The sequence below is a fragment of the Mauremys reevesii genome, unplaced genomic scaffold (assembly GCF_016161935.1).
Source record: "Mauremys reevesii isolate NIE-2019 unplaced genomic scaffold, ASM1616193v1 Contig2, whole genome shotgun sequence".
Lineage (NCBI taxonomy): Eukaryota > Metazoa > Chordata > Testudines > Geoemydidae > Mauremys > Mauremys reevesii.
Window position 1 is genome coordinate 370,552 of NW_024100826.1, and position 23,375 is coordinate 393,926.

At 50.0% G+C, this 23,375-nt stretch overlaps 1 long non-coding RNA gene across 2 annotated transcripts; it reads right to left on the reverse strand.

Moving 5' to 3' along the window:
* Positions 1–9,654: 9,654 nt before the first annotated feature.
* On the reverse strand, positions 9,655–22,251 carry LOC120393430. 2 transcript variants are annotated; one of them, XR_005592037.1, is made up of 3 exons: positions 22,027–22,251; positions 17,396–17,507; positions 9,655–9,709 (listed from the first exon to the last, which is right to left on the reverse strand). It is a non-coding gene; the product is annotated as an uncharacterized LOC120393430 (long non-coding RNA). The 2 variants fall into 2 exon arrangements; XR_005592036.1 differs by lacking the exon at positions 9,655–9,709 and adding an exon at positions 16,071–16,123 and having other exon boundaries at positions 22,027–22,243.
* Between the last annotated feature and the right edge of the window lie 1,124 nt (positions 22,252–23,375).

A 23,375-nucleotide genomic window follows, 5' to 3' on the forward strand; every position in this document is an offset into this window, starting at 1 on the left:
CTCATTAGCATATTTTTATAAAATCATATAGAATGGAACATGACAACCGCAAAGACGACGACAGCGGAGACACCTCCGAAGAAATGCCCTAGAGCCTTTGGGCCATCACGCTTCAGGAATGTGCGTGAGGTACTAGGAGACCTGGAGATGGGGGGTGTCCTGCTGGTCGTAGGTCAGTGTTCTAAACCCCCAGTTGCTAGGCTGGCAATAAAACATTGTCTTGTTTTCAAAGCCACTTTCGATCTCCTGGCTTCTACCCCTTACCCTGCTGGCAGGGCATTGTGCAGCACCCTTTCCAGCCCACCTGGGTGCAGAAGATCGAGGAAGAGAGCATGTGCCAGCCAGCTCCATCCCATCTAGAGCAAGTGAGTGGAGGTCTCCAGAGCCATCACCAGTGTGGTGGGAATGGCCCAGCAATAGGGCTCCCAGTCCTTCCCTTGCAGGAGATTGTTCCCAACGTCAAGAGTCTTTGGGGAGGGCAGAACCTGCCAGGTGCTGAACACCCACAACCGCAAGCAGTGAAATCAGTGGGAACTGAGGGCGACTCCTCCCTCCCAGGATTGGCACCTTGTGAACGAACTTTCGTTGAGGACTATCCGGGTTCTGCTCTTTCTCTGGCCTGGGAGGGAGCGGGGCCTACTGAGGTGGAGGGAGCTGCTTGTCCAAACTAACGGAGAGCCTGAAAGAACGAGACTCTCCCAGTTTCACAGGGCCCTATTGGGAGCAGCCTGTGCTGTGAGCTGCTGCCAGTGCGTGTGGACGGCAGCCCCCCTGCCCTGGGGTGGAGTGTGTGGTGAGGAGGAATTGCCTCAGCAGAGGGGACGTGGGCAGGAGAGCAGGCAGGCCCGTTAATGAGAGGCTGCCTTGAGCCCAGACTCATGGTTGCTCCCCACTCAGTTCCAGGATGGAGCGGTTGAAGCGGATGCTGAGGAGGAAGGCTGGGCAGGTGGCTCTGGAGCCAGTAGGGAGCAGCGTCCATCTTGCCCAGGAGGAGAGTGGCCCCTCTGTCCCCGCGGGCGGGGAAGAGGCCAGTGGGCAGGCAAAGTGGAGAAGCTCCCTGACCTTCTGGAGGAAGAGAAAAACACCAGCTCCTTTAGCAGGCCCTGAGGCACCTTTTGGTCCCAAATGGAGGTGGCCCCGGGTGATGCTATGTAGGAGGGACCCAGGTGAGGGCAGGAGCCGGGCAAGGTGGCTCTGTGGCTTCCTTTCCAGGAAGCACAGGAGCCAGGAGCCCAGCGCCAGGGCCCAGCAGGAGCCATTCACCAGCCTGGCCACCGAAGAGCCCCCAGCCAGCCCAGAGCAGGAGCTGGGCAGCTCCGGCATGGGGACCAGCAGCTCTGCCTACTCCCGAGGGGCCAGCACCTCCTCTGTGGGGTCTGACAGCCCTGAGGCTGAAGGCTCCCTCTGTGCAGGTGAGGGGAGATCTGGGGGACAGGAGGAAGGACAGGGGCAGTAGGGGACTAGTAACACCCTGTGCCCATTGGGTCACCAAGGCGCCAGGACTGAGCCACGGGAGCCCCACTAACACCAGTGGGGGTGGCACAGCCACACCCTGTGGCAGGGGATGCTGGGCAGAGTCCGGGGAGCTCCAGCCTTCCCTGACGATGTTGGGGGGGCTGACGGCCACAGGGCCCTGAGGATGATGGGCCTGAGGTTGTCTCTGGGAGGGGCAGGGTGGGGCCCTCTATGCCATGGGGTTTCTTGTTGAGGATGGGGGACATTGAGCCATTTCTCTACACTGCATCCCCCCAGTGGCAGCATAGATTATCCTTTCTCCTTCTCTCCCTGGTGCAGAGACCCCCAGTGCCCAGCAGGAGTGGGCTGAGGAGGAGGAGGAAGAAGAGAAGGAGGAGGTGTCCCCTGAACAAGACACCATCAGGGTCATCCAGGAGCACCTCCAGGGCAGAGCTGAGGTACAAAAATCTTACAGCTGCGCTGCCCCTGAGTCTGCCCTGCCCCTTCTTCCATCCCCACCCACACAGGGGGATCTTGTCCCAGAGAATCCATCACCCCCAATGTGGGGAACTTCTCCCTTGTTACCTGGCACCCCGAAGTGGGGGCATTTGTCTCACGCAGGCCAAGGTGTCCGCTCCCCGCAGACACTGTCCCAGTTACAACCCCAGTCTGTGCAGGGCGACACTGGTTTTGGGAAGCGGAGCGGCTTTCCCTGTCCAACTCCATGGGGTTCCTGAGCCATGGAGCTGGTGTAGGTGGGTTGGGGAGGTCCCTACCTATCTCTCTCTCTCCCCACCCCACTCCTAGTTGATGGCCAAACAGCTCCGCTTCCTCCATACTGTCCCACGTCTGTGCTTCTTGGCACAGCAGCAGGGGCTGAACACTCTGGAGCCTCACTTCTCCAAAGCGGCCCTCGTGGAGAGCATTGCGGTGAGTGGGACCCCGTGTCTGGCCCCTGGGCGAGGGACCCAGAAATGGGAGGAAGAGTTGGTGGCGCCAGAGGGGGAAGCAGAGGACAGTGGTTCCTGTGGCTGAGGGCTGGGGAGCAGGGAAGGGAGAGCTGCTGACACCAATCGGGAGCTGGCAGTGGGGGAATTGTAAGGCGGGAGGGGAGGGGGAAGGAAGTTTGATGGATGGGAGGAATGGAGGGCCCAGCTGGTTGGGGGTGGGGGTGACACTGGCTGTTTCTGCAGAGCACTTTGGCCTCCTCCCTGGGAAGTGCCTGTGGGGCCTGAGTCTCACATGCAATTTTATCTTCTTGGGGTCTCTCAGGAGCTGATTGAAAATCTGCCCCTGGTGCCAGAGCCAACCTCCATCATCTCCAGCTCCATGGCCGCAGTTTGCAGGCTCAGGTACCAGGACCGTCCCATCCAGCTGCCCTAACCCTGGTGCTGATCGGGTCTGGAGCCGGGAGTCCCAGATCTTCTCCAGCCTAGATTACCCCCAGTTGTGGCTGTTCACATTCCCCAGCAGAGGAGGCGGGAACATCCCCCCCTTTCCTGGCTGGGGGGTGATTTCACTCCAGTAACGTTTGAGTGGCTGTAGGGAGGGGATCACTGCGGGGGAGGGGGTCATGTCCATGGCAGTGCCAGCGCCACTCCGGTGCCACCAAGGATAACACGGGCTCCTCTCTCCCCACAGCAAACTGAAGCCGCTGCTTGCCCTGGAGCTGGAATCACGCCTCCTGTGGGCTTTTCTTTACACCATCTTCACGATGGGCACTGGGCAGGATACCACCCACTTCCAGGTAGGTCACGATCCTACTTCCCTGTCCCAGGAGCAGGAGCCGCCTCTGGTCCCTGCTCCCTCGGTTTGATGGAGCTGCTGAGAATAGGGGAGGGGTGAGCAGAACTTGGAACAGGCCCGAGACTAACTGGCAGGGAGGGCCCCTTCCCTCCAGGGGGGATTGTGTTACCCCTCTGTGGCTGATCCCAGCCTTCCCTCTCCTCATTCTGTGCTCTGCTGCCTGGACTCTCCCAGGGATCCTTCCTCCCACCCATTGCAGTTTGGCTGGTCCCTAGTCTGCTGGGTACCAGGCCCTACACAGAGAACTGCTAAGGGCAAGGATTGAGGAGCCAGCAGGCATCCGGCTGTGAACTCTTGCTAAGTGTCCTTGGAGTGATGTGAATGGGAGAGGCCAAGATGTGCCTTTTGGGTCTGGCCAGGGCTCCCAGAGAACGCCCCCGGTCCCGTGACTGGTGTAGCCCCATGTCCCATGACTGACGGGTGTTCCCGCTTCTTGCAGACTCTGCACAACACCTATTTACAGAGCCTGGACGCCATGGTCAGGTGCCTGCTCACCGAGACCCCCACCCCAGACAAGCTGCAGCACCTCTTGGAGGTGAGTAGAATGGGCCGGTCTGGGGTGGAATTTCCCCTTAACCCCGTCAGAGGGCTGCAAAGGAGAGACTAGAAGAGTCCCGTTTCCATTGTGTCCTCCCAGCTTGGACCCAAGCAGCCCCACTTTTCCAGAGCTGTCAGTGCAGTGCAATGTTGGGACCCTTACACCTCCTGGGGCGGGGGCGCAGGGGAGCAGAGGGAAGGAGCTGGGACTGTCAGCCAGAGCTCTGCATGGTGGCATTAAGCACTAACAGTGAAAACCAGGCCTGGCTGGGGCCTGAGAGACTGAAACCCACCCCTGTGAGATGCAGGACATGTGACTCTGAGAAAAGTCACTGGCTCCTTTCTAGGGAGAACCTGAGATACAGGAGGAGCCTCAGGGAATCAGCTCTTCTGTCCTAGGGACCCTGCAGTTCCTGGAGGGATTGTCCTCATGGCCACTCCATCCATCCTACCAAGGCTTTTGCAGCTGGGGTCTGGGGTCGAGGACATGTGCCTTGATCCTGACGTGCTGTTCATGGATCAGAGCACATGATCTGAGGGTTCAGAGCAAATAGACCAGCCCCAAGACCGACCATTGTCCCAGCCTGGTGAGACAATGACAGCTTGTGCCCAGTGGAGGACAGGGCCAAACAGCTTGGCTTCCTCCATGCTGTCCCACGTCTGTGCTTCTTGGCACAGCAGCAGGGGCTGGACACTCTGGAGCTCCACTTCTCCAAAGTGGCCATGCCCTCAGGGGCTCATTCACCTGCACATCTACCAAAGTGATATATGCCATCATGTGCCAGCAATGCCCCTCTGCCATGTACATTGGCCAAACCGGACAGTCTCTATGCAAAAGAATAAATGGACACAAATCTGACATCAGGAATCATAACATTCAAAACCAGTAGGAGAACACTTCAACCTCTCTAACCACTCAGTGACAGACTTGAAGGTGGCAATTTTGCAACAAAAAAACTTCAAAAACAGACTCCAAAGAGAGACTGCTGAACTTGAATATGCAAATTGGATACAATTAACTTAGTTTTAAACAGAGACTGGGAATGGTTGGGTCATTACACTAATTGAATCTATTTCTCCATGTTAAGTATCCTCACACCTTCTATGGGTCATCTCGATTATCACTTCAAAGGTTTTTTTCTCCTGCTGATGATAGCTCATCTCAATTGATTGGTCTCTTACAGTTGGTATGGCTACTTCCACCTTTTCATGGTCTCTGTATGTATAAATATCTTCTTTCTGTATGTTCCATTCTATGCATCCGCTGAAGTGAGCTGTTGGCCAGTGAGTGGCCCATCGAATGGACACTTAATTCACAATGGACCATGGGAGGCGCCCATCTACGCTGAACGGACTTTTCTGTGAACGTTCCATCTGACGTATCCTGCAAAGTATCCATCCTGCAATGACTGAGCAAAATGGGGACTTACCCATGTGACTCCAAGCTCCCATTTTTCACCTGTGATTTTCCACTAGCTGTGCTGACGACTTTGAAACAACGAGTTTCCCTCCACATGGCAGAAGTTAAAAGAGGCCCTGGAAACATCTCCACTGTGCCTCTATCCTGCTCAAACCTCTGGACTATGGACTTATACTAATGGGAGCATCTAACCAAGGGAGAGGAACTTCCAGTGATTTGGAAGCACCCAAAGACTTATCAAGCCAGCAGTTTATTCCATCACTGCTATAATCCTGAACCAAGAACTTTGCAATTATTGTATTTGATTCCTTTAACCAATTTTAATTCTCACCTTTCTTTCTTTTTATAAATAAACCTTTAGCATTTAGATACTGAAGGATTGGTATCAACGTGATTTTGGGGAAATATCTAAGTTATATATTGACCTGTGTGGGTGGCTGGTCCTGTGGGATCAGAATAGCCTCTTAGTTGAAGACATTGATTTTAAAGAACCACTCATTTCTCAGTCTAGTGTTTTCGGTGGTAATACAAGGACTGGAATTCCCAAGGAAACTGCTTTCATGACTTCTTGTTAGCTGGTGTGGTGAAGCAGAAGTTTCCTTTGCAGGTTGAAGAGGAAAGGACGGACATTACTCATCTAATCGTAACCACATTGAGATGCTGAAGGGAGCAGAGCGAGGATTTGCTACTAGCAGTAATCCAGCCCAATGGGGAGGAGTTAAATATAAAGAAGAGGGTCATGTGGAGAACAGGGTTTGCTCTCAGAGCCTTGGAGAAAAAAGAAATCTGCCACTTTTTCTCTGTGAACTCAATTTGCTTTTCTTGTTCCTTTCCCTTACAGTAAAGATACAGAGAATGGAAGTGGTTAAACTTCTCCCAAGGCAATGAATCACTTGGCTTGGTTTCCTCTCACCATTGCCAGTGCAGACAGGAGGGGCAGGATTTGTTTTAAACGAGTCATGGACAGTGGATATTTTCATTGTTTTCTTTCTAAGCATTTAGCTCAGGGGTCAGCCTCACAGCCCAGTTAGTACTGAGGGAGAAGTATTAATTAAAGGGCAAAACCCTTCCTTAATGCAGAGTTAAGATTGGCTGGTGCAATATCAGCCCCTTGCAGAACCTCTGCAGCCGCAAAACTCAAACTTCTGAAAAGCAGGAGATGCAGTTACAGTTGCCTGCACCACCTTCATCCTGTCCTCTGTCAGCAGCATCCCTTTAACACACACACCTTTACTCTACCAACACCCTACTGGCTGAAATCTACAAACTGTTCACTACCTTTTACAGCCCTTCCAACCAGAGCTCCAACCCCATCTTGGCCTGATGAGGCCCAACCCCTGGGCAAACCAGACTGGGGTAAGGATTGGGCAGGGCCATGAGAGTGACTGCAGAGCAAGACCCCTGACCCCTACTCAGATCAGCTCCACCTCACTGATCTCTCCTCACTCGGACACACTGCACCCCTCCCCAAATTCCTGAAAGCCTGGGTAGGGGAGCTTATTTTCCCTTGTGATGGTCTGAGCTCTCCCCACCCGGCCACAGCTGGAGCTAAGATAGATGCCCCCTCCATTGCTCCCCTTTGGGAAACACAGTGTTAATTTAGACGAATCTGATAAGACTCAGACGTGGAGTGGCTGATCTCCACTCACATTCTCCACAGTTCCAGCCCCTGTTGCTTATTGAAAGAAATGACTCAATATCCCAGTTTCATGTTTTATTAACATGAACAAATAAAACCAAGAACATACATCGCTAAGGCTAAATTACTATAAATACTACACAGCTAACGAAGGGTTAAACAAGCTAATGCGGTCTTGGGATGCATTAGGCGAGGTATTTCTAGTAGAGATAAGGAGGTGCTAGTCCCGTTATACAAGGCATTGGTGAGACCTCATTTGGAGTACTGTGTGCAGTTTTGGTCTCCCATGTTTAAGAAGGATGAATTCAAGCTGGAATGGGTACAAAGAAGGGCCACTAGAATGATCCAAGGAATGGAAAGCCTGTCATATGAAAGGAGACTTGAGGAGCTTGGTTTGTTTTCCTTAACCAAAAGAAGGTTGAGAAGAGATATGATTGCTCTCTTTAAATATATCAGAGGGATAAATACCAGGGAGGGAGAGGAATTATTTCAGCTCAGTACTAATGTGGACACGAGAACAAATGGATATAAATTGGCAGTCAGGAAGTTTAGGCTTGAAATTAGACGAAGGTTTCTAACCATCAGGAGAGTGAAATTCTGGAACAGCCTACCAAGGGAAACAGTGGGGGCGAAGGACCTCTCTGGCTTTAAGATTAAGCTTGATAAGTTTATGGAGGGAATGGTTTGATAGGATAACGTGATTTAGTCAATAACGTGCCACCACTGGTAATTAGTACCGAGGGTCAATGTTGGGATATTGAAAGTCTTTTTCCTGAGTGTCTGGCTGGAGAGTCTTGCCCGCATGCTCGGGGTTCAGCTGATTGCCCTATTTGGGGTCGGGAAGGAATTTTCCTCCAGGGTAGATTGGCAGTGGCCCTGGAGGTTTTTTGCCTTCCTCCGCAGCATGGGGCAGGGGTCGCTTGCTGAAGGATTATCTGCTACTTGAAGTCTTTAAATCAGGATTTGGGGACTTCAACAGCTGAGTCAAGGGAGAGAATTATTTCAGGAACGGGTGGGTCAGCTTTTGTGGCCTGCATCTTGCAGGAGGTCAGACTAGATGATCATAATGGTCCCTTCTGATCTTAAGTTCTATGATTCTATGAAACAATACAGTGATAAAGTTCAGGTCAAATCAGTAAATCAACAAGTTAACTAGGATATTGCGTTGGAATCAAGTCGCCAATTTAGTCAAACCATCAGATGAATACAGCAGAAAATCAACCCTTATAAATCCTAGAACAGCAACCCAAGGAGGCAGGTGCATATTTAGTGGTGTCAAAACCCCAATCAGAGGTTTTCACCCAGGCAGTACATCCCAGATTTAGCCAGCTGAACATTTCAATACCGAAACCAAATTATTGCTTATATTTAGCCCACAGCCTCAAAGTGAATTAGTTTTCTCCTTAGATTTCACTATTGCATCACTAATAATAGAAAAAGGAAAATAAATGGTAAGATTACGAGGGGTTGGATCTCTGCAGCTCTTCGGCTTTGGAGTCACATGGAGCAAGACCTGTAGCTGCAGTTGAGGAACCAGGTACTGGCATAGCTGGCCCATCACTTCGGGCTAGCAGTCTTTTCAGGTACAGGAGACTAGTGAAGGCTGCACAGCCTGTCACTGTTGTGCTTCATTCCCCAGAGAGGATCAGTCCTGGGATCCTGGAAGTCAGTCTCTCTTAGATGACTTACATAAGAACACAAGACAGGTCATACTAGGTCAAACCAATGGGCCATCTAGCCCAGTGTGCTGCCTGAGAGTGACCAGTGCCAGATGCTTCAGAGAGAATGAACAGAACACGCTTGTTGATTTGAAAGCTGAAGGACTCCCACCCTTACTTTATACTTTATTATTGTAGATTCCAGCTTACCCCACCTTACCACACCTCCAGCGAGGTCTCTGGGCAAATCAGGTGTGAACTAATCCTTCGATACAGACATGTCCCACTCTACATGAAGTGAGGCAGAGTTTGAGCCAACGTCAGTTTGGAATAGCCCGACTTAACCCGGCAGTTTTCTCAAAGTATCTGCTGTCGTAAACCACATGCAGTGTGGACGTGTGAACCCCAAAGGTATCAAACATGAAAGAAACAAAGGCCAGTTATGGGGAGGTTTCCATTGCCAGGCCTGAGGGTTAAACAGCTGGGCTCTAACAGCTGGCCTCCTCAAAAGGAAAAAGGGTCTCAGCACCCATAAAAATAACTGGTTGCAAAAATCAATCATCATGCATCCATCACCATTTTAAATTCTGACCTCTCCTGCCCGATGTGTTTTTGTTTAGCAAACAAGCAAATTAGGGAACTCTGTGGCTGTTACCCTCTAACTCAGTAGAAGGTTACACATCTTGACTCAAGCAATTTTCCTCTTCACAGAATATTTATTTTAAAGTTTATCAAAATAAATTCCATTTGAAAGAGAAATAATTACAGTCTACACTGGGGCTCTATTTTCATACATGCTATTTCTCTCACATGTTCCCCCGCTCTAATTCCTTTGGAGTGAGGTTTTACTTTTCAGGATTAGCCACCATTTCCAATATAGTAGGAGGGGCAGGGAGAGAACTAGAAGAAAACCTGAATTATATAGTAACACTGAAAGTTATCACATAATCAGCCTCTTACTTTACACTAATTAACTTCATGTTTAATTTCATTGTCACTGGTAACAACTTATTCAAAGATTACAAAATATAAACCTATAGGGCAGTTTTCTCTTAATTCCCATTTCCACCATTGAGTTTTGTGTGAAGTCACATTCCACAATAACCTAGGAGCCTTCCATTTATGAGAGTTCATTTCGCCCTGGGTCTTCTCCCATAAGTGTAGGTGGAAGGGCTCTCATGCTACGTGGGAAGGCTGCATCAAGAGAAAAAACACCTGTGTTCTATTATCACATTTTCTAATCTTTCAGAGTAGCAGCAGGTGGAGAAGTGATACAAATGCATTTAAAACTTAATAGCAAAACTAAGGGTACGTCTTCACTACCCGCCATATCGGCGGTTTAGCAATCGATTTCTCAGGGATCGATATATCGCGTCTCATCTAGACGCGATATATCGATCCCCGAATGCGCTCATGTCGACTCCGTAACTCCACCAACGCGAACGGCAGTAGCGGAGTCGACATGGGGAGCCGCGGACATCGATCCCGCGCCGTGAGGACGGTAAGTAATTCGATATAAGATACTTCGACTTCAGCTACGTTATTCACGTAGCTGAAGTTGCGTATCTTATATCGATTTTCCCCCGTAGTGTAGACCTGCCCTAAGAGACCAAATCACAGAGTCAGGACTCAGCATTTATGTATCCTGCAGTCTGAACTTGGAATCTGATACATTCCCTCATTGGCTACCATCATTTGCCCAGCATGGAACTGCTTCTTGTCCAAAAAGGCAGCCAGATTGGGACCCATGGGCATGGATTGGCTCTGAAGCAATCAGATGTTTCTCTCTGTGCTTCATGAAACTTTGGATCCAAATGGTAAAAGACAGTTGTTCCCAATTTAATAATGGCATCATTTAGGAGTGAGACCAATGCCACTTAACTAGGGAGCAGCATTCTAAAAATAGTTTACCTGGGCCATCCATCTCTGGGGCAAAAAATCAACCACTAGTACATGCGATTTCTACCTGAGTCCTTGTCAAATGTTTGACTTTTCTTGGAGTAATTTTACACTTCTCTGGTGTAGAATTCTTCACCAAGCACACAAAAGATCAGTAGCAATAGTGAAGTATAACACCCCCCCCCCCCCAATATGCCCGTTATTTCTTTAATCTGGTGGCACAGATTTAAATTAGGGACTAAATTCAGGTGTGGCTTAGAATCCTTGTAAAACACCAAATGTCAGGTATCTATGGAAAATAGGTCTCTTTCTGCAGCTATATCACATTCAACACGGATTTCATTTTCTACATATTTGCAGCATTGCCCAGGGGTGACTGAACAGAAACATCACTTCCATTTTCCCCTTCCCTACCTAGATAGGAATTGCATTTCCCAAATAATAGGCAACCCGCACCTGATTAGGAAGGAGATCTCTTCACGAGCAACCTCCTGCAGGGCCTGGGCCACAACTGCTTTGGGGGCCAAATGCATGGGTATCTTATAGTCTCATAGACTTTAAGGTCAGAAGGGACCATTATGATCATCTAGTCTGAATTCCTGCACAATGCAAGCCACAGAATCTCACCCACCCACTCCTGTAACAACCCCCTAACCTTAGTTCCAAGTCATTTACCAGAGAATCTTCTTCACAGACCTTTAGAAAAAATATTGACCTTCCCAACTGAACAACAGAGGGGTTGGGATGGTGATAGGGAAGCCCTCTGACTTACCCTAGCTGCTTCTGTTGTTAGAGAGGGTGAAGTGAGATTTTCCCCTATCCCTGCCCTGTTCATAGAATATCAGGATTAGAAGGGACCTCAGGAGGTCATCTAGTTCAACCCCCCTGCTCAAAGCAGGACCAATCCCCAGCTTTTGGCCCCAAATCCCTAAATAGTCCCCTCAAGGACTGAGCTCACAAGCCTAGGTTTAGCAGGCCAATGCTCAAACCACTGAGCTATCCCTCCCAGTTCCTTCTCTTTGTTGTAGTTCAATATATTTTAAGTGAGAAAAGTGGTAGTAACAATTTGCTCTCCAGCACAGCCTGAAGCAACATCAGAGCAACTGGGAACGAAACAATTTGTTGATGACTAACAATTGCTTTGAAATGGGGGAACAGTATAACTGTGATGCTCAGGGTTTGTTTAGACTAGGAAAAGGGGAAAGCTAATACCAACCACTGCACCTGGGCTGCAGCTGCAGTACAACTATAATTGTCTTTTTACACCAAGATCACTAACTTGAGCAGCCAACGCCATGTACAGCCCTAGTGGATGGAAGGCCCAGGTAGTTTTTGCCTCAGTGTAGCTTGTTGGGATCAAACCTCTCTTCCCCACCTGGAGCTGAAGAACATTCCTAGCTGGAGGGACACACACTCCTACGACTCAAAAGGAAAAGAGTTGATAGAAAAGATCACAGGATTGACCCCAAAGAAGGGTGAGCTGCAAAAGGCAGAAGCAGGCAACTCATCTGCAGGAGCTGAGAGACCACGGTGAAGATGGTGTGAAGATCACTTTGTGGGGAATTAACAAATGTGATTAAAAAAAAAATCTTTGGCCAACCCTAGTCAAGGCATTTATTACAGTTCTCTCTCATGTGGATTTTCTGAGGTCTAATAAGGCTTGAGCTCTGACTGAAGCTTTTTCCCACACTCAGAGCACGTGTAGGGTCTCTCCACCATGGATTCTCTGATGTGTGAAAAGCTTTGAGTTATAACTGAAGCTTTTTCCACATGCAGAGCATGTGTAGGGTGTCTCTCCCATGTGGATTTTCTGATGTCTAATAAGGCTTGAGCTCTGATTGAAGGTTTTCCTAGGCCTGGTCTACACTACGAGTTTATTTCGAATATAGCAGCACCCGTCCACACAATGAAACCCTTTATTTTGGTATAAAGGGCTCTTAATATTGATATCTGCACTCCTCCCCGACAAGGGGAGTAGCGCTGAAATCGGTATTGCCATTTCGAATTAGGGTTAGTGTGGCTGCAATTTGACGGTATTGGCCTCCGGGAGCTATCCCACAGTGCACCATTGTGACCGCTCTGGACAGCAATCTGAACTCGGATGCACTGGCCAGGTAGACAGGAAAAGCCCCAGGAACTTTTGAATTTAATTTCCTGTTTGCCCAGCGTGGAGCGCTGATCAGCACAGGTGACCATTCAGTCCAAGAATCAAAAAAAGACCTCCAGCATGGACCGTACGGGAGATACTGAATCTGATCTCTGTATGGGGAGATGAACCTATTCTACCAGAACTCCGTTCCAATAGACGAAATGCCAAAACATTTGAAAAAATCTCCAAGGCTATGATGGACAGAGGCCACAACAGGGACTCGGCACAGTGCTGCGTGAAACTTAAGGAGCTGAGACAAGCGTACCAGAAAGCCAAAGAATGAAATGGACACTCACGGAGGGAGGGGCGACTGATAACTGTAGCTATCCCACAGTTCCTGCACTTTCTGAAAACCATTTGAATTCTTGGCTGAGCTCCCAAAGCCTGAAGGGTCAAAAACATTGTTGTGGGTGGTTCAGAGTATATGTCATCAGCCCCCCCACCTTCCCTCTGTGAAACCAAAGGGAAAAAAAATGTTTCCCGCCTTTTTTCAATGTCACTGTATGTCTACTGGATGCTGCTGGCAGACACGGTGCTGCAGCGCTACACAGCAGCATCCCCTTCCCTTCCCTTCTCTTGCAGACAGTGCAGTATGACTGATCTCCGTCATCATCGTCCCATGACTTCTCCTGGCCGGCCTCGGTGAGGTCGGCCGGGGGCGCCTGGGCAAAAATGAGAATGACTCCCCAGGTCATTCTCTTCCTTAAGTTTTGTCTCCTGGAGATTCACTCCTGCCTGGAATATCATAGCAGCTGGAGGCTGCCCTCCCCTCCCTCCTTTGATCTCTGCTTGCAGAGGCAATAAAGTCAGTGTTGTTTCAAATTCATGCATTCTTTATTACTTCATCACACAAATGGGGGGATAATTGCCACGGTAGCTCAGGAGGAGTGGGGGAGGAGGGAAGCAATGGGTGGCGGTGTTGCAGGGGCACCCCCTAGAATGGCATGCAGCTCATCATTTCTGTGGGATGTCTGGGGCTCTGACCCGGAGTGGCTGTTTGCCTCTCTGGTTCTTTAGTAGGCTTGCCTGATATTCTAGGCAGGACTGACTCTCCCTTTAGACAAAACTTGAAGAAGAGAATGACCTGGGGAGTCATTCCCATTTTTGTCCATGCGCCCCCGGCCGACCTCACCGAGGCCGGGCAGGAGCACCCATGACAGCAGCAGATGGTACAGTATGATTGGTAACCGTCATTGTCAACTTGCAAGGCAGCAGACGGTACAGTAGAGCTGGTAACCCTCTTTGCTAATTTGCAAAAGGCAAGGGGATGATGCTGTGTAGCGCTGCAGTACCGCATCTGTTAGCAACATCCAGTAGACATACGGTGACAGCGAAAAAAGGCTGAACAGGCTCCATGGTTGCCGTGCTATGGCGTCTGCCCGGACAATCCAGGGAAAAGGGTGTGAAATAATTGTCTGCCATTGCTTTCACGGAGGGAGGATTGTCTGATGACATTTACCCAGAATCACCCGCGACACTGTTTTTGCCCCATCATTCATTGGTATCTCAACCCAGAATTCCAATGGGCAGAGGAGACTATGGGAACTATGGGATAGCTACCCACATTGCAACGCTCCAGAAATCGACGCTAGCCTCGGTACATGGACGCACACCGCCGAATTAATGTGCTTAGTGTGGCCACGTGCACTCGACTTTATACAATGTTTCCAAAAATCGGTCTCTGTAAAATTGGAATAATCCAGTAGTGTAGACATACCCCTACACTCAGCTAATCCTTAGGGCATCTCCCATGTGGATTTTCTGATGTTTAATAAGGTTTGAGCTCTGATTGAAGCTTTTCCCACACTCGGAGCATGTGTAGGGTCTCTCTCCTGTGTGGATTCTCTGATGTGCAATCAGGGTAGAGTTCTGATTGAAGCTTTCCCCGCACTCCGAGCATATGTAGGGCTTCTCTCCTGTGTGGATTCTCTGATGTGAGATGAGGGCTGAACAATGAATGAAGCGTTTCCCACACTCAGAGCATCCATAAGGTTTCTCACCTGTGTGGATTCTCTGATGTGTGGTAAGGGCTGAGCTATAACTGAAGCGTTTTCCGCACTCAGAGCATGTGTAGGGTTTCTCTCCTGTGTGGATTCTACAATGTGAGATAAGTTGTGAGTGCTGACTAAAGCTTTTCCCACACTCAGAGCATGTGAAGGGCTTCTCTCCTGTGTGGATTCTATGATGTTTGATAAGGTTTGAGCTCTGATTGAAGCTTTTCCCACACTCAGAGCACGTGTAGGGCTTCTCTCCTGTGTGGATCCGCTGATGTGAGGTGAGGGTTGAATTATCAATGAAGCGTTTCCCACACTCAGAGCATCCATATGGTTTTTCACCTGTGTGGATTCTCCTATGTGTGATAAGGTTTGAGCTCTTATTGAAGCTTTTCCCACACTCAGTGCATGTGTAGGGCGTCTCTCCTGTGTGGATTCTCTGATGTGTGATCAGGGCAGAGCTCTGATTGAAGCTTTTCCCGCACTCAGGGCACGTGTAGGGCGTCTCTCCTGTGTGGATTCTCTGATGTGTGATGAGGGCTGAACGATGAATGAAGCGTTTCCCACACTCAGAGCATCCATAAGGTTTCTCACCCGTGTGGATTTTCCTATGTGTGATAAGGTTTGAGCTCTGACTGAAACTTTTCCCACACTCCAAGCATGTGTAGGGTCTCTCTCCTGTGTGGATTCGCTGATGTGAAATGAGGGCTGAACTATCACTGAAGCGTTTCCCACACACAGAGCATCCATGAGGTTTCTCACCCGTGTGGATTCTCTGATGTGAGATGAGTGCTGAATGATGAATGAAACGTTTCCCACACTCAGAGCATCCATGAGGTTCCTCACCTGTGTGGATTCTCCTATGTTTGATAAGGTTTGAGCTCTGATTGAAGCTTTTCCCGCATTCAGCGCATGTGTAGGGCATCTCTCCTGTGTGGATTCTATGATGTGTGATAAGGTGAGAGTGCTGATTAAAGCTTTTTCCGCACTCAGAGCATGTGTAGGGCGTCTCTCCTGTGTGGATTCGCTGATGTGAGATGAGGGTTGAGCTATCAATGAAGCGTTTCCCACACTCAGAGCATTCATAAGGTTTCTCACCCGTGTGGATTGTCCGATGTGCGGTAAGGTGTGGCCTCTGACTGAAGTGTTTCCCACACTCAGAGCATCCATAAGGTTTCTCACCTGTGTGGATTCTCCGATGTGTGATCAGGGCAGAGCTCCGATTGAAGCTTTTCCCGCACTCAGAGCACGTGTAGGGTTTCTCTCCAGTGTGGGTTCTCCAGTGTGTGAGAAGGGTTGAGCTCCGATTGAAGCTTTTCCCACACTTATGGCATCTGTAGCATGTCTCTTCCAGGTTGATTCTCTTGCGTGTAATAAGGTCTGAATGGCTACTGAAGTTTTCCTCTGGCCTGTGCTGAGTCTCACAGTCTTTTGCTTTTTCTGGGAGTGCACAACTCCCAGAAACATTCCCTTTGGATCTTCCTGATAATGTTCCATGTGGTTCTACTTGTTCAGCATCTTCCTGCTGGGCTTTCTCCTCCTCATTCTCACTCGCCATCCCATCACCTGATGGGAGATAGAGAGAATCCAGACATAGGTCACTCCCTATGCCAGAGAGAAAGGGATCTCAGAGAGAGGAATGGAAAAGGGATGAACAAACCAAAATATGTGCAGGAGAGATCAAACCTATCAGGATCTGATTTTTCCCAAACCCTTCCCCAGAGGAGAGAGGAAGGGATCAGTTCTGGTCCGTATCTCATGAGATCATTCAGGAGAAAGCGAGATTGGGGAGGGACCTGCTTCCAGTTGTCAGTCAGAATAGGTAGGAAGCCATGAGTGACATCTGCCATAATGGTTCCACATCTGCAGAGAACAATCCTGAACTTGGAGAGCTCACAAGGTCTTTGTAGGGCATCCCAAATGTTTCCTGTATTCACAGACAGTTTTTGAGTTGGTTTAACCAATTCCTCACCGTAGTGAGGCCAAGTGGCCTCCCTCTGAACGGGAGAGCGAGGGACCACTACACTCCCCTTGGTGGGCGGAGCGTAGCCTGCCCCGCCCCCTTGCCGGAAATGCCAGGGCTAGGCCGGAAGTATAAGAGGCAGGCCCTGCAGCCCAGTTGGGGCAGAATCCCCGGAGGAGAAGGACACTCCAGCTGGGTGTAAGTTCCCCAGGAGGGGAACTTACACCTGGCTGTCCCATAGCCACAGAAGTGGGAGATCCCGACAAGGACTAGCCCAGACCACTGGCCACAGTGTACCACAAGGAGCCTGAGGAGCCCTGGAAGAGAGAGGTACCAAACCCCGGGGAGGCAGGAAGCGGCCCAGGGGCAGCCACGGAGCAGCCAGCTGTGGAGCTGGGTGTAGCTCTGTTCGCATGTTGCGGCTGGATACCCGCCGACGCAGGAGCAGCCAATCCTGCCTCTGCCAGGGCCCTGGGTTGGGACGTGGTGGAGTAGGGTGGGCTCACGTCCCCCTGCCACCCCACCCTGGGGTAGCCGACTTTTTACACTGTGCAGGGAAGCTCCTGATCTGGAGAAGGAGCCTCCCTTACCAGCTCCCTTATAGACTGTTGCTTTGCTGGCTGCCTGAGCCCCGCCCAGGCTAAAGCCAGCCTTAAGTCAAGCTGGCAGCTTGAGCCTCCCCAAGCCCAGGCTAAAGCCTGGCTGTGACTTTGTGGGGCTGGGAACGAGAGGACCTGGGGGGCCTTGCTCCACCTCGGGTGGAGACAGGGGCCCTAGACTCTCCTGCAGCTTCGTGCCTGGGCCAAACAAGCTCAAAGGCAACTAGACCGAGTGGCCTCCCTCCGAGCGGGAGAGTGAGGAACCACTACTCTCACCTCTGCAGGCAGCTCTCGGGAGCACTTCTTTCTCAGAGCCCTGGAGGTGTGGGACCCACGGCTCTTCCCCTCCTTCAAACCACGAGGTCACATTCAGTTTGGAAACTGGAAACTCTACTCCAGGCAAAGAAAAGAAGGGAGGTCAGTGGAGTTTGTGGGATACTTGTCACAGGGAATAGTCCATGGCTTTAAGCCCAGCTCATTTTTAAGCAGTAACATCCCAAGGCCATCTATTCATTACCATAGTGCCTAAGGACCAATTAACAGTGGGTCCCCATTGTGTTAGGCAAAGTACAAACCCAGAATAGTAGCTGGCCCATGCCCTGAAGAATTTACAATCTAAATAGACAAGACAGACACAGAATGGGGGAAGGGGTAGAACCCACTGTTAGAATAGAGATATTCAGGCTGCCTGTACTGGCCTAGACTTTAAGAACTTAAGTGTATTTTTATCACTTAGCTAGTGACAGGGGTATAAAACAAAGAACCAAAATCCCAGTCTGCCTGTGTCTGGGCCTTCTCTCCCTAAGAGAGTCTGAGCCCTTGTTCATAGGCTAAGGCCTTTGGCTAAGGAGCAGGGGCAGCCATAAGCTGGGAAGCGAACGGTCACATCCTCACCTCCCAAACCCGTCACACTGAAGTAAGGTGGGGTTGGGCTGTTAGGAAGACGATCCTGTCCCAATAGTGCCCATCACCACCAGATAAATAAACAGATCTTAAGAGAGCATCCGGTCTGGCAAGAAATCCCTTCTCAATGGTTGTGGTTGTGAAACCCTCATTTCTGTAGGTTTTATCTTTATGGCCCCCACTTTTCTATTGTCAATCTGTCTCGTTCTCTAATTATTTCCATCTGCTGTACAATTAATTTTGCTGGGTGTAAGTTAATTAGCATAGTGGAATATAATTGGCTAGAGAATTATGTTACAATATGTTAGAATTGGTTAGTTAAATTTCAGTAAAATGATTGGTTACGGTATAGCTGAGAATATTACTGTATAAACTGGGGTCAGACAGGAGGGGGAAAGGAAATTGGAATCATGTTTGTTAAGGGGGGGGGAGACAGGGAACAGGGACACAGGCAAGGCTCTGCGGCATCAGAGCTGGGAAGGGGCATGCTGCGTAAACGCTCTGCGGCGTCAGAGCTGGGAAGGGGGACACTGGGGAACAGACTCTATCGGCATATAGAGATAAGCCTGACTAGTGTGAAGGGCTTCGGAATCTGCTTGCTTGGACACTATTCCCAGTAAACATCACTTTGTCTGCGCTTCAGACTTCTGATCCTTTGCTGCTTGCTGTCTGCATGACAAGAACCAGGAAAGTGGGCTGGGGAAGGGAAAGCCCTCTAACAAAACTGACATGACCTGATAACCAAGAGGTAAGCCTTTAAGGAAGGCTTTAATACACTTTGGAACGGATCAGGGATTCCCACGAATACTGATGAGGGGGCAATGGTAAATACACATTTAGATCCTTTTCTTGTTTTATATCTTTTCCCCATAAGGCTTAACCTCTGGCGCACTGTCATGGATCCACAGGATCTGTGCAATACCCTGGCTTTTAAACAGTCCTTGGGAGGTGCCCCTTGAGTGCGCTAGACCCCCAAGGGGTCCCACTCTTCCACAAGGATATGCTATGTAGCTTCAACACCTATGACTGAGCCTCTGGCTTCAACACTCCTATTTCAATCTGTGAGCTCTGCCCAGCAGGTCCAGCTGAACGACACTCCTGTGCAGAGACAGTTCCTCATTCATGCTTCGATGCACCTCAGCAAGTTCTTGCTGTGGCACTGGGCAGACTTTTAAAACAGAGCAGGGTTTATTAGTTAACTGAAACACAGCATTGGAAAGTCCTTAGATTAGCACAGAGATGCAAAGAAGACAATATAGTCCATACTGGCCAATGCCCTTGAGCCATGCTGCTGCAGAAAACAGTTTGGTTTCCTTTCACTGTGCCTGTCCATTTGTCTTCACTCCAGTAGAGCTCCCTGCATCTGCAAACCCAGTTCTTCCTGCTCCCAAAAACATAACGAGTCCATAAATGCTTCACACTTAGCCAAGCTGAGATCCTCCCATGGACAGGTGACAATTATTCCCTTGTCTCTGTCACGTATTCCACTGATGTAGGTTGGCCCCAGCCAGTCTTAATGACCCACCCATTCATATTCCCACCTCTATCACACACACACACTGCTCACAGTCCTTGGAGAGACAGCAAAGCACAGGAACTGGAGGTTAGTCCAGTGAACACAGTGTAGGAGAAGCTGCAATCCTCAAACCTGGTCAAAAAGGAGAGGCATGTGGGTCCCTACCCACAGAGAGGGGCTGGCTAGAGGCCTGATACCCGAGAGGCCAATCCTTGAGCACCCCATGGAGGCAGGTCAGAGGCTTAGCTGTCCCAGAACTGTGATATTGCAAAAGCACATTCTGGGGAATTAGGAAATCTAGTGATTCAGGTGTAATGGGAGGGAGAATTAAACTCCCCCAGTGTGTGGAGAAGGCTGGGGAATTAAACACTGAAATTCAGGAGTAACAGCCTCTAATTCTTCCGGAAAAGGAGAATGTAAGAAACAAGAACTGGGCCACGCAACCTCAGGAGGGACAGGCTCAGAGATCCCAGGACCCCGGAGGGAAGACAGTTTGTGGCTGCTGCAGATGGGGAGTGGGGGGCCAAGAGTCTCTCCAAACTCTCACCCCTGTTGACACCGACCTGATTTTATGATCTTTGACCTAGTCTCACGTCTCATGGGCAATTTTATACTCGCTAGAGATAAAATGTCATTATCAGAAAATTGCTTATTAGCTTGGAACATGCATGGAAGTGAACATAGATAAATGGGCTATTAAGGGCAGGTTTACATTACAGCCAGGATCGACGCTCTGAGATTGAGCCACTGGTGGTCGATTCTGTGGGTCTAGTTCGGACCCGCCAAATCAACCGCAGATTGACTGCAGATGGCTGTCCAGTCAATCCCTGTACTCTACCCCCGATGCTCTCCCGTCGACCCCCCGCAGTGCACACCCGGCAGTAACTCAACCTAAGTTATGTTCACTCCGGCTACATTATTCACGAATCTGGAGTTGTGCAGCGTAGGTCAGCTGGCCACGGTACTGTAAACACAGCCTGAGCTTGCTACAGTTAAGGGCCTTATATTAGGTTGAGGCTTTGTGGGAGTGATTCTGCTGAAGTCTGGGATTTACCTGAATAGGCCTCAGGATAAGGAGAGACTCCCAGGTGAGATATTTTGACTCCACATTTTGAAAAACTAACAAGTAATCACCAAGAGGTGCAATACCCCACAGGATTCTGAACGAAGGGGCGGGCTTTAGCAGTTAGGTTGCTATGCAGTATCTCAGCAGTTGGGCCGCATTCATATATTAGAATTATTAATAAATAAGTGATGTAAATCATGAGTATTAATCCTTGATGCTTAATTATGGACTTCCCAAAGGCCACATATGTGTTGGGGCAGCTATTGACATTGCTGTAATCAGAGTAAAGGAGCAGATATGGTATATAGCCATCCTATTACCATAAGGAAGTGGATAAAACACCTCTCTTAGTTACCATTTTTGCAGGTCACCGAGACAGTGTAAACTGAAGGAGGCCTTCTTCTGATGGGCTCCCTTGCCTCTCAATCTTTGTTTCCAATGGTGTCCATAACTTATAAGTATGCACAGTGCAAGACTCTTTACTATACTATGGTAACCAGACCACATGACACTGAATTCCATTTTGTTACCTGTATTTTTCCACAAACTGGACTGGGACTTGAGTTTGGAACAAAGGGTTCCTGCCATATGGAAAAGCTACGTAAGGTGGGGTGTGACATCATCTCTTGGCCTCATTCCCCACACAAGAGAACTGGAAACACCTAAGGAACAAAGACTGAACTGGGGGAAGTGCTGGTCCCAGGGTAAACGAATTTCTAGCTTGTGTATGGAAACTTGGTGGACTGCTTGTATCATCAGTCAGGGTGAGAAATTACTAATTCAAATTCTATCCATCTAGTACGTTAGGCTTAGTTTGAGGTTATGGTTATTTGCTAAGTAATCTGCTTTGATCAGTTTGCCATCAGTTATAATCACTTAAAATCTATCTTTCTGTAGTTAATAAACTTCTTTTATGCTTTATCTTAACCAGCGTATTTTGAGTGAAGTGTCCGGGGAAAATCTCAGCTTGGTTAGCAGAAGCTTGTTGTGCATATCTTTCCCATATCGAGGGGAAGGCGAACTATATTAATGATCTTACATTATACCGATCCCTGTGTACTATAAGATGGTATAATACTGGATTAGTTGGGTGCATGGCGCCACGTGCTGTCATGTTGGTGATAGGGTCCAGAGAGGCTGGGAGAATCTCCAGCAAAGCAGTGTGAGAAAGGCCAACCCAGCTTGAGGGTTAGAGGGCACAGCGGTTCCCAGAAGCCCCCCCAGACTGCACCCCAGGGTGACAACCCATCAAACCCTCTATTACACAAGCCTGAGCAGGTTTGTCACATCCTTTCCCCTCCCTTTCTCCACCCTAGATATTTCCTGCCTCCCACCACCTCCAGCAGCTCCCAGCCTCCTATGCATTTACTGCTCCTCTCCCTTCAAGCAGAACCTACCACCAGCTCCCTGATAATCTCTTACCTGAGCCAGCTCCATTGCAGCCAGTTCCTTCCCCTGGGAGGATGGGATGACCTGGAGGGAAATGTGGATGTTATTCTGTAACCTGCCAGGGCAAGAAGCGCAATGTGAGAGAATTCAAATGGGATTTTTGCAGTTGTGAGCTGGAGCCAGTTCGCACCGGCTCGCAAGAATCGGTTGTTAAATTTAGAAACTACCGGCTGCTAAAGAGGCGGGCGTGTGGGCAAACTCTGGTCTGCAGGTCATATCCGGTCCGCGGGACCGTATTGACTGGCCTGCCTGAGCTCCCAGCGGGGGAGGCTCCCCCCCTCCCCCCCCTCGCAGAGCCGCAGCATGCCGAGCCACCAGCGCAGCTCTTAGAGCTTTGAGGGGCATAGTAAGGGAGCCAGGCCAGGGCTGGAAGGAGGGGTTGGCAAGGCCACCTGGGGGGAGGAAGTGGGGCTTCTGAGGCTCCCCCCCAGCCCTGGCCCCGCCTCCACCTTCCCCCCTCTAACCCCCTTGGTCCCTGTCTCCTGACCGTACCCCCAGAACCTCTGCCCCAGCCAACCCCCCCACCCTGCTCCCTGTCCCCGGGACTCCTGCCCCTTATCCAACGCCCCAGCCCCAGCCCTTACCCCTGCCTCCCCGTCTCCCAGAGCCTCAGTGCACCGCGTCCAGGGGCCGCCCTGGACAACGCTGCAGCATAGCATGGCTCCAGCAGGGCCTGAGCTCCTCCCACTCAGAGCCACGGGGTAAAGGGGAGGGGCTGCGAGCTCTGGGTCATCTGGTTGGAGCTCAGGTCCTGCTGAAGATACACTGCTGCAGCACTGTCCAGGGCCGCTCCTGGACGTGGCACACTGAGGCTCTGGGAGAGGCGGGGAAACTGATAAAAACCCCATACAGAAGGAACCGATTATCCGTATGCTGCTTGGACTCTGGGAGGAAATGTTTTTAGGCATAAGCAAGAGATCCCCAGCTGATTAGCCTGTGTTAGTCCTAAGGAAGATCTAGAGCTTGCTTATTATAGAAGCTTCTATTACCTTTTGAAATAGGTACTGGCAGGGACTGGCAGTAACCTGAACATTGCTGTGATTCATGGTGTAAGGCAGTGGTTCTCAACCAGGGGTCTCTGGCCCCCTGGGGACTGCAAGCAGCTTTCAGGGGTGCTGCCAACCAAGGCCGGCATTAGACTCGCTGAGGCCCAGGGCAGAAAGCTGAAGTCTCAGCACCTAGGGGTAGTGAAGTGAATTTCACTCTGGGTGACTTTGAGCCAGCCACTGAAAGACCCTTGTGCCTTCAGTTCCACACTGGCCACAGGAGTTTACTAGTACTCCCTCCCCAGACTCCTGGGGGCAGTCAGGGATAATTAGTGG